The sequence below is a fragment of the Mya arenaria genome, chromosome 9, assembly GCF_026914265.1.
Source record: "Mya arenaria isolate MELC-2E11 chromosome 9, ASM2691426v1".
NCBI classification, from domain to species: Eukaryota; Metazoa; Mollusca; class Bivalvia; order Myida; family Myidae; genus Mya; species Mya arenaria.
In genome coordinates, this window is record NC_069130.1 from 46,491,114 (window position 1) to 46,504,519 (window position 13,406).

The window sequence follows — 13,406 nt, forward strand, 5'->3', positions numbered from 1 at the left end:
TTCAGTGTCAAAGCTATTAAACACAAAAGTTCAATTTTTGAATGTAAATACCGGGTATTTAAAAATAATCTGATGTATAAATATTTGGCACCAGACTGCCTTAAATAATTTGATTTCAGATATATTTGTGTAAGGATTGGTTCATTATATGACAAAAATAAAAGAAGTTGTTAAAACTGTCAATCTGTGAGAGTGCAGCTTTAATAGGGCCTAGAAAAAAATTGTTTGGTTAGGGTAACATCCTTTTCAAAAATAGGTAGGGTAGGTAGGCTTTTTGTTTTTATTTTCATTAAATTTATATAAGAATGTCATTTTTTATCCAAGCAGAATGGTGTTAAAGCTATCTTCTGTACAAGCATTTAAAGTTTTAAACTACATATTGAAAAAGAATTAAAAATTATTTTTTATTTAGTTTTTCATTTTTTCAAACTGACTATAAAAACGGTGGGGTCGGCGCCTATACCGTAGGTAGGGTCGGGTTACCCGAACCAAATGTATTTTTTAATTAGGCCTAGGGTCTTTAACAACTTCCTAAATATTGGTCAATGTTGCAAAGCTTTTAGCTTGACATACTGGGCCTGTAACCTTTGCTAGGTTATTCAATAGATGCTGGTGCTTATAAATAATCAACTTACAACATATCCTTTGAGGTTGAACCCTGGGGCCATATTCAATAATCAACTTAGACTGAACTTTAATTTAAGATTAGAAACTAAGTGTTTTGATTGGTCTGTATATTTAGCTGACCAATAGGCTGAATGGAGTCACTGAGGCATATCTAAGGATAAGGATAAGATCAATATTGAATACTGGTCCTGATTGTTTCATATCTAGCTCTTGTTTTTGTAATTAAAATGCACTACTTATGTAAATGTTAGGGCCAATTTCAAGTGATTCTTTTTACTATTCCAAGTTTAAGGTGGGGGTAGTGTAAGCTTAAGCTATGAAAGCTTATTCAATCCCTTATGGAATGCTGTGGTTACAATTACACAGGGGGGTATCACGTTATCGCTATAGTACATTGGCCGTACAAGATGGCGAATCTTTCGACCGCATCAATACATAAATTCAGCGTTTACGGATGGTAAATTAAGCATTTTGATAGATACAAACAATGATATTGTGTCGTTATAATACTAATGTCCGTTAAAAATAAGTGACCGTGACTTTAAAAAATTATCGTTGCATTCAAGATAGTGATACTAAGGTAATTAAATATGTTTTTTGAAGGTTCTGACAGCAGGAAGAAACCACATCATGAGATTGTCAAGCTTCAGGGCAACAAGCTGCCTCTTCACAAAGGCACTGAAGAAGGCAGCCAGCAGTAGAGCCAGTTTCTGCGACCAGTGGTGCAAAAGAATTGGTAAGTACAAGTTATTATCCTAATGATTCATCTCCATTTATAGGGCATTTGTTAATGGTCTGTTTTGTTAAATCAGGGCTTCTAGTTTTATTAGTATTTGAAAGTGAAAGTATGAACCTAACCATCAAGTGAACTTAAAAACCGCTCCTACCACTAACTAAAATAAATTCCCATTCCATAATAGGTGCGCACTTCAGTGCGGCGCCAATAATAGTATTGAATTGTGGCAGACAGGCAATAATTCCTGAGCGGAACTGTTCTCTATATTCATTGCTCCATATGTACTTTATCTCTGATCTTTCTTGATCTTCTTGAGTAATATAATTACATAACAGTTTTAAATGCAAATGTGAGTGGTCACTCCATTGATTGAATGGACAAATAGTGAAGTCGCCAATCATTGAAAAGTTTCGCTCATGCATCAATAGATAATCTATAACGGAACAACCATTATTTGAAAAGTATGTATAAGTATTTGAGTTGCCTACTCTACCATTAACAATGCGTATTGATGACGATTTACATAAATCTAATAACTTGATTCCGTGACTATTATTTACAATGTCGACAGAGGCCCGCACAGGGGTACTGTCTGGTTCATAATCTAAATCGTTAAATGAAATATTAACATTATCATGTATAATAAAATCATGTTTTTTACCAGTTCTACTATTAAAATCGCCAGTAATAGCTATACAGCCTAAATCACTGAACTCAGATATATCGTTTTCAAGCGTGTCAAATAAATCAACATTGTTAAAAGCATTATAAGCTGGCGATTGTTCACCCCATAAGTAGCCACACATAAATAAATATCTTCTTTGGTCTTAAAAAATGAATGATCTAGCTTTAACCAAATAATTGTATCATGATGATTTCTAATAATTTCAATTCCATCTTTTAAGTGATCCTTATAATACAATACAATACCTCCACTACACCTACGAGCATTTCGATGTTGGAACTTGCGATAAAAATTCAGTGAAATATAACCATTTAAAGAAACATTGCTAAGAGAATTAGTCCATGATTCATATAAGAAACATATATCAGAATTAGAAACAATATGTACATATATGTGATATACTGCATGTGAATCATATAATATTCGTTATGTAGAAAATAACTAAAATCACATTCCGTATGTAACTGCAAATAAAACAAACTTTTGAGTTGATCACGGGTTTGCTTTATTTGGCAAATGTAATATTGTGTTACGACATGTAGCGAACTGTACAAATTGTTATTCAATTCCACGATCCCTTTCTATATAAGTGGACAAAATTTACCGTGTCGCAATAAATGCTAGTCAGCACACACACGCACGCACGCACGCACAAACACACACACACACACACACACACACACACACACACACACACACACATATATATATATATATATATATATATATATATATATATATATATATATATATATATATATATATATATATATATATATCTTCATTTTCAAATCTGTCATCGAATTTTGGTGAATTAGGTCAATTTTGAATGACCTTGACTCAAATCGTGCAACGTGAGTTGTTTACATTTCGCGTTAAAACAATCAGACTGCACATATTGCCATGGTAATATGGTCGAGACCCTACACACAGGTCGACTGAATGAGCTAATGTATATAAGAATAATCATTCATCGACGCATTGGTATTTCTTCGTTTGTCCCACTTTGCAATGATATTCTGGGAAAATTAATAATGTGAAAACATGCTAGAATGTTGGACTCTGTGTTGATTCCGCTCCAGTGATTTTGCATTTTGAACAGGTGTGCGTATGATTAATCCCCGGTGCACTTGATCGTCAGTTCAGTACGTTTTGATAATTGGCTAGCTTACAAGAGCAATCATATGGCCTTTTCATTCTACAACAATAGTATCTGACATGTCACAGCCCGCTTGAAGTGTGTCCAGAAAGACATTAGAATTAAAAGTAGGCTCAGCACATCCCTTTAGAAAGATAAATTGAACCCAGTAATTGTCATGCGACATGAAATGGTTGATGCCAGTGGCGCCAAGACGTCCAACAATTGCACAACTATGCATGACATTTCGCAATCATATGACTGACTATTCGTACGACGTTTGTGGAAATTGTCCTGATTTTAAAAGACATATCCTGGGAGGTACATAGGTCACGTGATATGGCGGGTAATGGACGCGTTTTTTGAATCGGGATAAAAAATTGTGTTTTTTGGTTATAATTCAACAATTGAGCTTGGATTTACTTTAAAACAAGTGAACTTAATTACATTTTATCATACGGATTAATACGGATTAAATATGTGTTTAATAGATAATGACTAAAAAGAGAAAAGATCGAAACAGCAGTGGGAATAATGCGGACAATAGGAACAAGTGTAAACAAACGAAACAGAGAGGCCCGTCTGATGACTCTGACGATTGTTTTTCCATCAGCGAAATCTTGGGTAAGGCTTCGGCTGTTTTATTCCCGGATTCAAACAACTCAGAGCACAAGGACACTGTTGGTGAAGTATTCTGTGGGGCGGAAAACAGTAACAGCATGGCGGAAGGCAGCCGCGAACCCACCCACAAGGATCTGCTGGATTGTATGAAGGCCATGGGGGATAAGCTTTCTACTATGGAGAAAAAGCTGAACTCTTTAGACACTATTGAAAAGAAGGTTTCTAGTTTTGAGAAGGAACTCAACAAGATGTGGGTAGCTATTGAGGACCGTATAAAATGTACAGACGCGAAGTTGGACGGCCTTGTAGACCGGATCGAAACGCACGACGTGGAGGCGGCGCTGATGACTGAGAGGGTCAGCAGGTTGGAAAAGCAGCGTGATGATCTACGGGATGACGTGGCATACTTAAAGTCTCAATCTATGAGAAACAATTTAGTTTTTACTAACATCCCAGAGGATAATACTTCCGGGAACGAACCAGCCGATGTTACGGAATCCAAACTACGACAGCACCTACAAGAGAAGCTCAAGCTGGCGAAGGAGACGGCTGAGTCCATTCGCTTCGAGCGCATCCACCGTCCTCCAGGACATCCGGTACAAGGGCGAATTCGCAACGTCATTGCTAAATTCACGTTTTTAAGGACAGGGAACTTGTACGTCGCGAGTGGAAGCAGTTGGCTGGCTCCGGTTGCCAAATGTATGAACAGTTTCCGCCGGAAGTGATGGACAAACGACGACGTTTAGTGCCCAAGATGAAGGACGCCATGAAGGAGGGTAGGCGTGCGTGGATCATCTTTGACACCCTGTACGTGGACGGCAAACCGGTGCGGACGTAGGGACACGACGGGGGTGAACTGTCAGTTCTCTCGTGGAACGTCCACGGTCTCACTAGGGACAAGAAGGAGAGCAGCGGCTTTGTAAATATCTTATATAAATATGACATTTGTTTTTTGTATGAATCATGGTGTGATTCTTTTAGCAATATTGAATTAAAGGGGTATAAATCGCATAATTTTTATCGTAAATTTCAGCATAGGAACGCTAAAAGAAATAGTGGGGGTATTGTTTTGTATTATAAAGATTGTTTAAGCGAGGGAATTGAAATTATTAGAAACCACTTTGACACAATAATATGGCTTAAGTTTGACCACAATTTTTTTAACACAGTTGAGGATATATATTTATGTGGTGCATATATTTGGGGCGAAGATTCACCTATATATAACACTGTTAATGTTGATTTGTTTGATATTTTAGAACATGCTTTGTCTTTATATGACAGTCTTGGTAGTGTATATGTATGTGGTTATTTTAATAGTAGAACGAGTAATAAAAAGGACTATGTAATACATGATAAATATAATTGTAATATTGACAGCCCTGATTATGACTTTGACTGTATCCCCGATAGGGCCTCTATCGACAAATCAAGTAATAGCCATGGGATAAAACTATTAGATATATGTAAAGGGTCAAGTATTCGTATTGTTAATGGTCGTATTGGTAACACTGATCAGTATACTTTTTTGTCACATAACGGTTGTTCTATGATTGATTAATTATTGTCAAGCGAGCGTAATTTCTCACAGATTAAAGAATTTACTATTAAATCTTTCAATGAATGGAGTGACCACGCTCCGTTACATATTTCATTGCTATGCAATACTATTGAACCTATTACTACAAAGTACTCGGAGCTTAAATTTAAATGGGATGTCTCTTTTTTGGAGCAATTTCGCTCCAGGATTATTTCTAATTTACCTGTTTTCAATAATAATTTTCATAATGTTGATTGCTCAAACAGAGACGCAGTTAACAATATGTTACATTCCCTCACAAACACTATTCAGAGTGTAGCTGAACCATTGTTTTCAAAAGAACGTTTTTATTCAGATCATGTATATTTTGAGAATTATACCCATAACAATAAGAATTGGTTCGATCATGAATGTACTGTAGCACGTGATTTGTATTTAGATGCTCTTAGAATTTTTAATACTGATAGGTCAGATGCAAATAGACTGTTATTATGCAATGCGAAAAAACAGTACAAGAATATAGTTCGTAAGAGAAAGAATATTGATTATAGAAAGAGAATGGGAGATATTGAAAATTTGAGAAAGAGAAAGCCTAGAGAATTTTGGAAATATTTTAAGTCTAAAACTACAAACAAATCAAATAAAATTCCACTCGATAATTTTCGAGAATATTTCGCAAATCTCAGTACCTCTGCCTTTGGCAGCCTTAATCAAGACGCAGAGGATTTTAATATTAATTATGATTTTAATGCACCAAATAATAGTTTTCCAGAACTTGACGAGGCAATATCTGTACAAGAAATAATAAATGCTACTAAGTCATTAAAACGTTGTAAAGCCTATGGTACTGATAATATGTTGAATGAATATTTTATTAAAACTATAGACATTTTAGCATCACATCTATGTGATTTGTTTAACAATATATTAAATTCGGGTTATTTTCCCGAACAATGGACTGAAGGGATTATAATCCCCTTACATAAAAAAGGATCATATTCTGATGTAAATAATTATAGGGGAATTACTTTAGTTAGTTGTTTATCGAAATTATTTACCACTGTTATAAATAAGCGTGTTGAAAAGTTTTGTGTACAACATAATATTATTTCGGATGCCCAATTCGGATTCAGAAAAGGGCGCTCTACCACTGATGCTGTATTTATATTGTTATCTCTTATTCAAAATTATTTGTTTGAAAACAAAAGGCTTTATGTTATATATGTTGATATGATGAAATGTTTTGATACTATTTATAGAAATGCCCTATGGCTGAAAATGTATAAATGTGGAATACAGGGAAAAATACTTAGAATAGTGCATGATATGTATATGAAGGTTAAATCTTGTGTAAAATCGTTGTCATCATATTCTGAATACTTCAGCTATGCTGTCGGGTTGCGTCAGGGTGAAGTTATGTCCCCTTTGTTATTTTCTTTATTTGTGGAAGATATTGAATTGTATTTACAAAATGATATTAATTCAGGATTACAAATAGATGATATTGTCATAATTATGCTATTATTTGCTGATGATATGGCCATTGTAGGAAAATCTCCTGAAGAAATTCAAACCCATTTGGACAATTTGTCAAATTACTGTAATACCTGGGGATTAAAGGTGAATATTGATAAGACGAAAATCATGGTGTTTCGTAAAAGAGGCGGATTATTTCCCAATGAAAGATGGACTTACAATGGCCATGATATACAAGTTGTTGATGATTTTAATTATTTGGGTGTTGTTTTTAATTATACTGGAAATTGTAACCTGAACCAAGAACATTTAAATGGCAAAGCACTTAAGGCAATGAACGTATTATTTTGTAAATGTCAAGATTATGACTTAAAACCCAAAATTATGTGTCAGTTATTTGACGCATTTGTTGGTTCTATTTTAAATTATTCGGCAGAGGTTTGGGGGTATACTAAATCAAAGGAATTAGAAAGAATTCATTTGAAATTTTGTAAAAGATTACTGAACGTTAAAACAAACACTTGCAATGCCACTGTTTACGGAGAGTTGGGTAGATATCCATTATATATTCATAGATATGTGCGTATATTGTCTTATTGGTTTAAGGTTGCTAACAGTGATAATATAATCATACAATCTGTATACAAACAGGCTAAGAGTGATAGTGATAAAGGTTGCCGTAATTGGGTGTATAATGTTAAAAAGATATTAAATGATTATGGTTTTAGTTATGTGTTTGGTGATATTTACAATATTGATGTTAAATCATTCATAAAAAAATTCAAATGTAGAATTATAGATACTTTTAAACAAGATTGGTATAGTACTATAGAAAATAGCACGGTGTTAGATGTGTATAGACATTTTAAAACCTGTCTGGAATATGAACCTTATTTAGATATTTTACCAAAGAGCTTACGTTTTTTGTTTTGTAGACTACGGCTGTCCGTGCACCCACTCCATATTCAAACTGGTAGATACAATAGAAATAACGTTGTACGCAACCAAAGATATTGTTTGTGTTGTAACTCTAATGACATCGAAGATGAATATCATTTTATTTGTGTTTGTAAATCCTTTAGCAATTTAAGAAAGAAATATATCAACAATTGTTACTTTATAAGACCTTCTGTATTTAAATATATGCAGCTGTTGAAATCTAACAATAGAGCTGAACTGATTAACTTATGTCTGTTTGTTAAAAATGCTCTCAAAGAAAGATCCGCTTTGATTAATGTTAGAACATAATTCTATTTAATGTTCATCCTCTGATATATATATATATATATATATATATATATATATATACCGCTTCATCTGATTAAAATTAATCACGGCTGACTGCTGATTTACTGTAATAAACGCATTGGAAAACTTGAGAAAAACTGCCTTCTCCTTGGACAAAACATAACGTTGACCGATAATTAGTTGTATATACACAACAATGGCTACGAAAGTACAGTCTAACCCTTTATATGTGTTAACGAGTGTTATCAGTACAAATCAGCAGCTCCCTTGACAGATTTCAAAATTTCCAACGGGTGTTGCCCTTTAAACTTGAAAGAAAATCGTAAAATGCAGTACTTAACATATAAACATTTGGTGAGTGAAGGGAGATTATCGAAATAGCTATAAATCAACATAAAAATGCCATGTTCTTATAAGGCCCACATACACAAATCAGTAATCGTGCCTGATTTCAAAATTTCCAACAGGTGTTGTTCTTTAAAGTGACACTCTTATTCAAACTCAATAAATACACATGTAAAACAAACATTCATTTTGAGTAATACACCCACAAATACTTACAAATTGATTCTCTTATGGAAAATATAATCGTGTATTTTAAAGCCGAAAATGCAAAAAAAATAAAATAAAATGATTGGGGAATGCTAAAAGATTTATTTCAATCAACTATGGTCTCATAAGAAATATCGTGTTTTCTGTACTTTTATTTCAAATCAAACTCGGTATCCGCCATAACATCTATTGATTTCGACATTTGCTCATCCTTTTTAGTGTATTAACACAATTCTATTCAATGTGATAAATCCTATTTTTGAGCAATAGTGCATCTTTAAACTTGAAAAAAGTCGTTAAATACAATATACACGCTTATATCTTAACATTTGGTGAGTAAAGGAAGGATATGGAAATAGCTATAAATCAACATTAAAATTGTCCTGTTTTGGCCCACATTTGTATAAAAGAAATATTCCGAGTGGTTAGAACAACAACCAGTTATCGGGCCAAATTTCGGAAAATGACTTTTTTAAAGAAATGGATGCATTTATTAAAAATACATAATGTGTCAAAATTTCATTTTCATGACGTAAGTACTTTCAAAGATATTGATTTGTGACCAAACCACTTATCGATTATCACTCGCTTTGGTTTGAGAAAAAAAACAGGTATCACAATATAATTTACAAGCTTTAATTATAACACTGACGCAGTATGGAGCTAAAACAATTTAGGTATCAATACATGATTTTTGCAGGAATGTAAATTGTTGATCTTCTTAATACTCTTTCTGCAAAAAACAAGTATGTGTTGATACATGGATTTTGCAGGTATAGAAATCTAATATATTATAATTATCTCTACAAGCAAAGCATGCTATAGAGAGATACCGATTAGCAGACGCCTATCATCTTATCATATTAGACATCTTATGTTCGAGGTAAACACGGTTACCAGTTGATGCAGGCTTTTACCAGGCAACTGCAAGTCTGTACCTTGGACATTTCAGATACAATAACAATACATGGAGTTATCAACAAAGTTGACCAAAACCAATTTAATTTGACACCATACTCTTCTTAAACCTGAATAAGGCGACGCTTTCTTAACTTTATTTCCATGTTACACATTAAATTTCTTAAGCAATTTCATCATATTTATTTTTGTTCATTTACATTTAAAAGGTTTGGAATGTTTGGCGAGACTCCCCTTTCACATATATAAATATCTGGGCCAAATTGACCACAGCACAAATTATTTAGGCCCAAATGGCCATAGCGCAAAAAACTAATTTTGGGCCCACTTGACCCAAAATGAATTTTGAAAAAAATGGTCCGAAAATGTTGACCCGATTAAAGGCCAACTGGTCACCTGCCAAACTTTGGCGTCTTCCATGGCGACCTACCCCAAAGCCTCAGGGTTGAAAATAAGCAATCAATTATTGCAGCAGTTAAACAATACAATTTAGTTCAGCTCAGCAAATATGCAAATCAACTATCAATTACAAGTATTCATTCTTTAGCAAATGTAAATGAATTCCGTCACGGAAAAGCAATGTTCGGAAAGCACTTTAAAATGGTTAATGATAAATTTGCTTAAGATTTGGATAGAAAAGGTGCTGCCGAGCGCTAACCAATAGAAGTATGGCGTACTTAGTACAACGGGTATTGACGCGGTGTTCAACGTACAAAACCCTTTCAACAAAAGCAAGGTATCATGATAATTTACACATTCTGCTTAGGAGACACAAAATACATTTTTTCATATAGTCTATGGGAGCCTCGCCGGACTTGGATTCTTCGGGGTATTCGTCTGGCAACTTCTAATGGTCGTTGCGCACATTGAACTTTCTGCACTGGGTCGCCAGCTTCCCCGGTTTTACGTCATTCAATAGAGCGATGGTAATGGCAAAACTGAAATATTCGAACAACACAACAGAAGAGAGCAACTATTTACATCGAAAAATGATACTTTAATGCGTTTTATGCTAATGTGTGTGTATAAAGCGTACCGCTCGGCTGCCTAAAATATGCGGGGGGGGGGGGGGGGGGGGGGGTAGGGCGTTTTTTTTTTTAAATGTCGATGAAATTAATTCCATAACTTTTAACACACCTTGTACTGACGATGGCTTGATTCGAAAGAAAGCTTTACCACAAAGGATTAATACTTGCAAAGCGAGAATTTACTTGACCAATAGAAATTTAGAAGAGCGATAAACAACTCATGCGAATTGACCCTACGTTGACCTTCGGTTAATCAAAACTAACATTTCACTTGTTGATAACCGCGGTTACTCGACATGAGTAACCGGAATTATCAACAAAGTTGACCAAAACCAATTTAATTTGACACCATACTCTTCCTAAACCTGAATAAGGCGACGCTTTCTTAACTTTATTTCCATGTTACACATTAAATTTCTTAAACGAAGAAAAACAATTTAGCTGTCCATTTCATCATATTTATTTTTGTTCATTTACATTTAAAAGGTTTGGAATGTTTGGCGAGACTCCCCTTTCACATATATAAATATCTGGGCCAAATTGACCACAGCACAAATTATTTAGGCCCAAATGGCCATAGCGCAAAAAACTAATTTTGGGCCCACTTGACCCAAAATGAATTTTGAAAAAAATGGTCCGAAAATGTTGACCCGATTAAAGGCCAACTGGTCACCTGCCAAACTTTGGCGTCTTCCATGGCGACCTACCCCAAAGCCTCAGGGTTGAAAATAAGCAATCAATTATTGCAGCAGTTAAACAATACAATTTAGTTCAGCTCAGCAAATATGCAAATCAACTATCAATTACAAGTATTCATTCTTTAGCAAATGTAAATGAATTCCGTCACGGAAAAGCAATGTTCGGAAAGCACTTTAAAATGGTTAATGATAAATTTGCTTAAGATTTGGATAGAAAAGGTGCTGCCGAGCGCCAATGTGAAGCGAAGATAATCTGAGCTGAACTCCCCAAAGAACAAATTTGGGGCGGCAGCACAAGGGGAGCCCCGCCTTCTTGATACGAGATGGAAGCTTTCAATATGATCAGCATTATTCTACTAAGCAGCAGTTCGTATATAACTGTTATATTTCAGGCAAAGTGAGTTTAGCTTAGCGTGTTTCTGATACAAATTGCCAAATTCTGGTTGAATAACTCGTTGCCATCGTCTGTTAAATGGACGCCATCTTGCAATAGATACTTGGTTGAAATATTGTGGGCCAAGAAGCAAACCCCCTTTCTTTGAAATGTAATTTTTGTAGAAGCTGTTCAGGCGCCTTTTAGCGTTATACATAGCAATGTGATTTTTGGAATAGCGCCATGTTAATCTAGGTAAAATTTGCGAGAACACAACTATGGTACCAGGTAAGATGTTGCCAATATTATCTACCAGCATCTTAAAATGCTTTATAAACTCAGAAATTTTTATCCTCCCAATATCATTCCCGCCGCAATGCATAATGATCATGGCTGGTGGCTGGCACATGTTTATGCGTTTCAAAAGGTTAATCTTTCTTTCCATTTCCTTAATGCCTAAGCCCTCGTAACCCTGCAACCACAACTTGCATGACTCCATTTTCAAGTTAGGATCAGACATCAACGCATGCATGAACCCGTTCCTGACGATGGATGACCCCACAACCCATACGTGCTTAGGAGAACATAAATATGAAAGAATATACAAACAAACTTAAAATTTGTTTCCGATCAATTGAAAGTAATCAACGGTATGAGAGAAATGATCAAATCGTAGGTACTGCGAATTCTAATGAAACAGTATACTATTAAAACCCATTAAACTTCTTCACATGCCAGATAGTAGTGCAGCCTAACGGAACGGCGGTTATTACTACACACTAAATTAAAACGTTAATTTAAACAAGGCAACGACTGTGTGTTGCCGGTTTTGATGTATGATTTATAAGCCTCTGACTTCCATCGACCTGCGGCCTTAATAATGTCAACAGGACAGCCTACCAAAGCGGCAGTTGTTGCTGCACCTATTCTAAATGAATGTGTATTGTATATTAAATACTCAATGTTTTATGTAGAGAGGCACTTTTCAATATAACTGAATATTGACCGCGTGTCAATGGTTTGCCATCCAGATGACAGAGCAAGGGGCCTCTGATTTTAGGCCGTTTAACAATAAACTGCCTCATGGCCAACGTAGGACATGTATTGTTAGTAGCCTTCGGAATTTTTATACTATGGCCCCGGGATGTTTGGTCTGTTTTGGAGCCCCTTATATTCACAATGAGAGCATTTTCTGGCGAGGCCAAAAACACGTCATCAATTGCAACTACCCTATTTGTTAGCTCTTGTTTTGTAACAGTGATTTCACCCACCCGGAAAAAGCCAAAAAAAGCTAAGCTGAAAGCAGCGGATAACAACTGACTTTCATAATGATTGGTGGTAACAAAAGGTAATACTCCAATTATATTTTCTAGCAAGCCCAACGTTATAGGTAACCTTGTTCTAGAAGAAGGTGTGCCTTTTTGGATGCCATTAAGTATACGATTAACAATGTAATTTTCTGTGGCGTCTGGGTGACCGAAAAGCTTGCATTGGCATCCGACCGCACATTTGTAGAGCTTAATGGTATTGTATGTTAGCTTTTCTAAAGAAAGGTATGACAAAAACATGACTATATGATCGACCTCCGGAGGCCAAGTATCCGGGTATTGATACAGAAATCGAAAATCCCGAAACCTTTAAAGCCCTACATTATATGACTCCAGTGTGTTGACTGACAATGACGACGATATTAGTCGTCTACTTTCATTTCTGAGATCAGCGACAGAAAATTTTCTGGCAGTTGTTCTTGGTGAGTAGCTATTGGT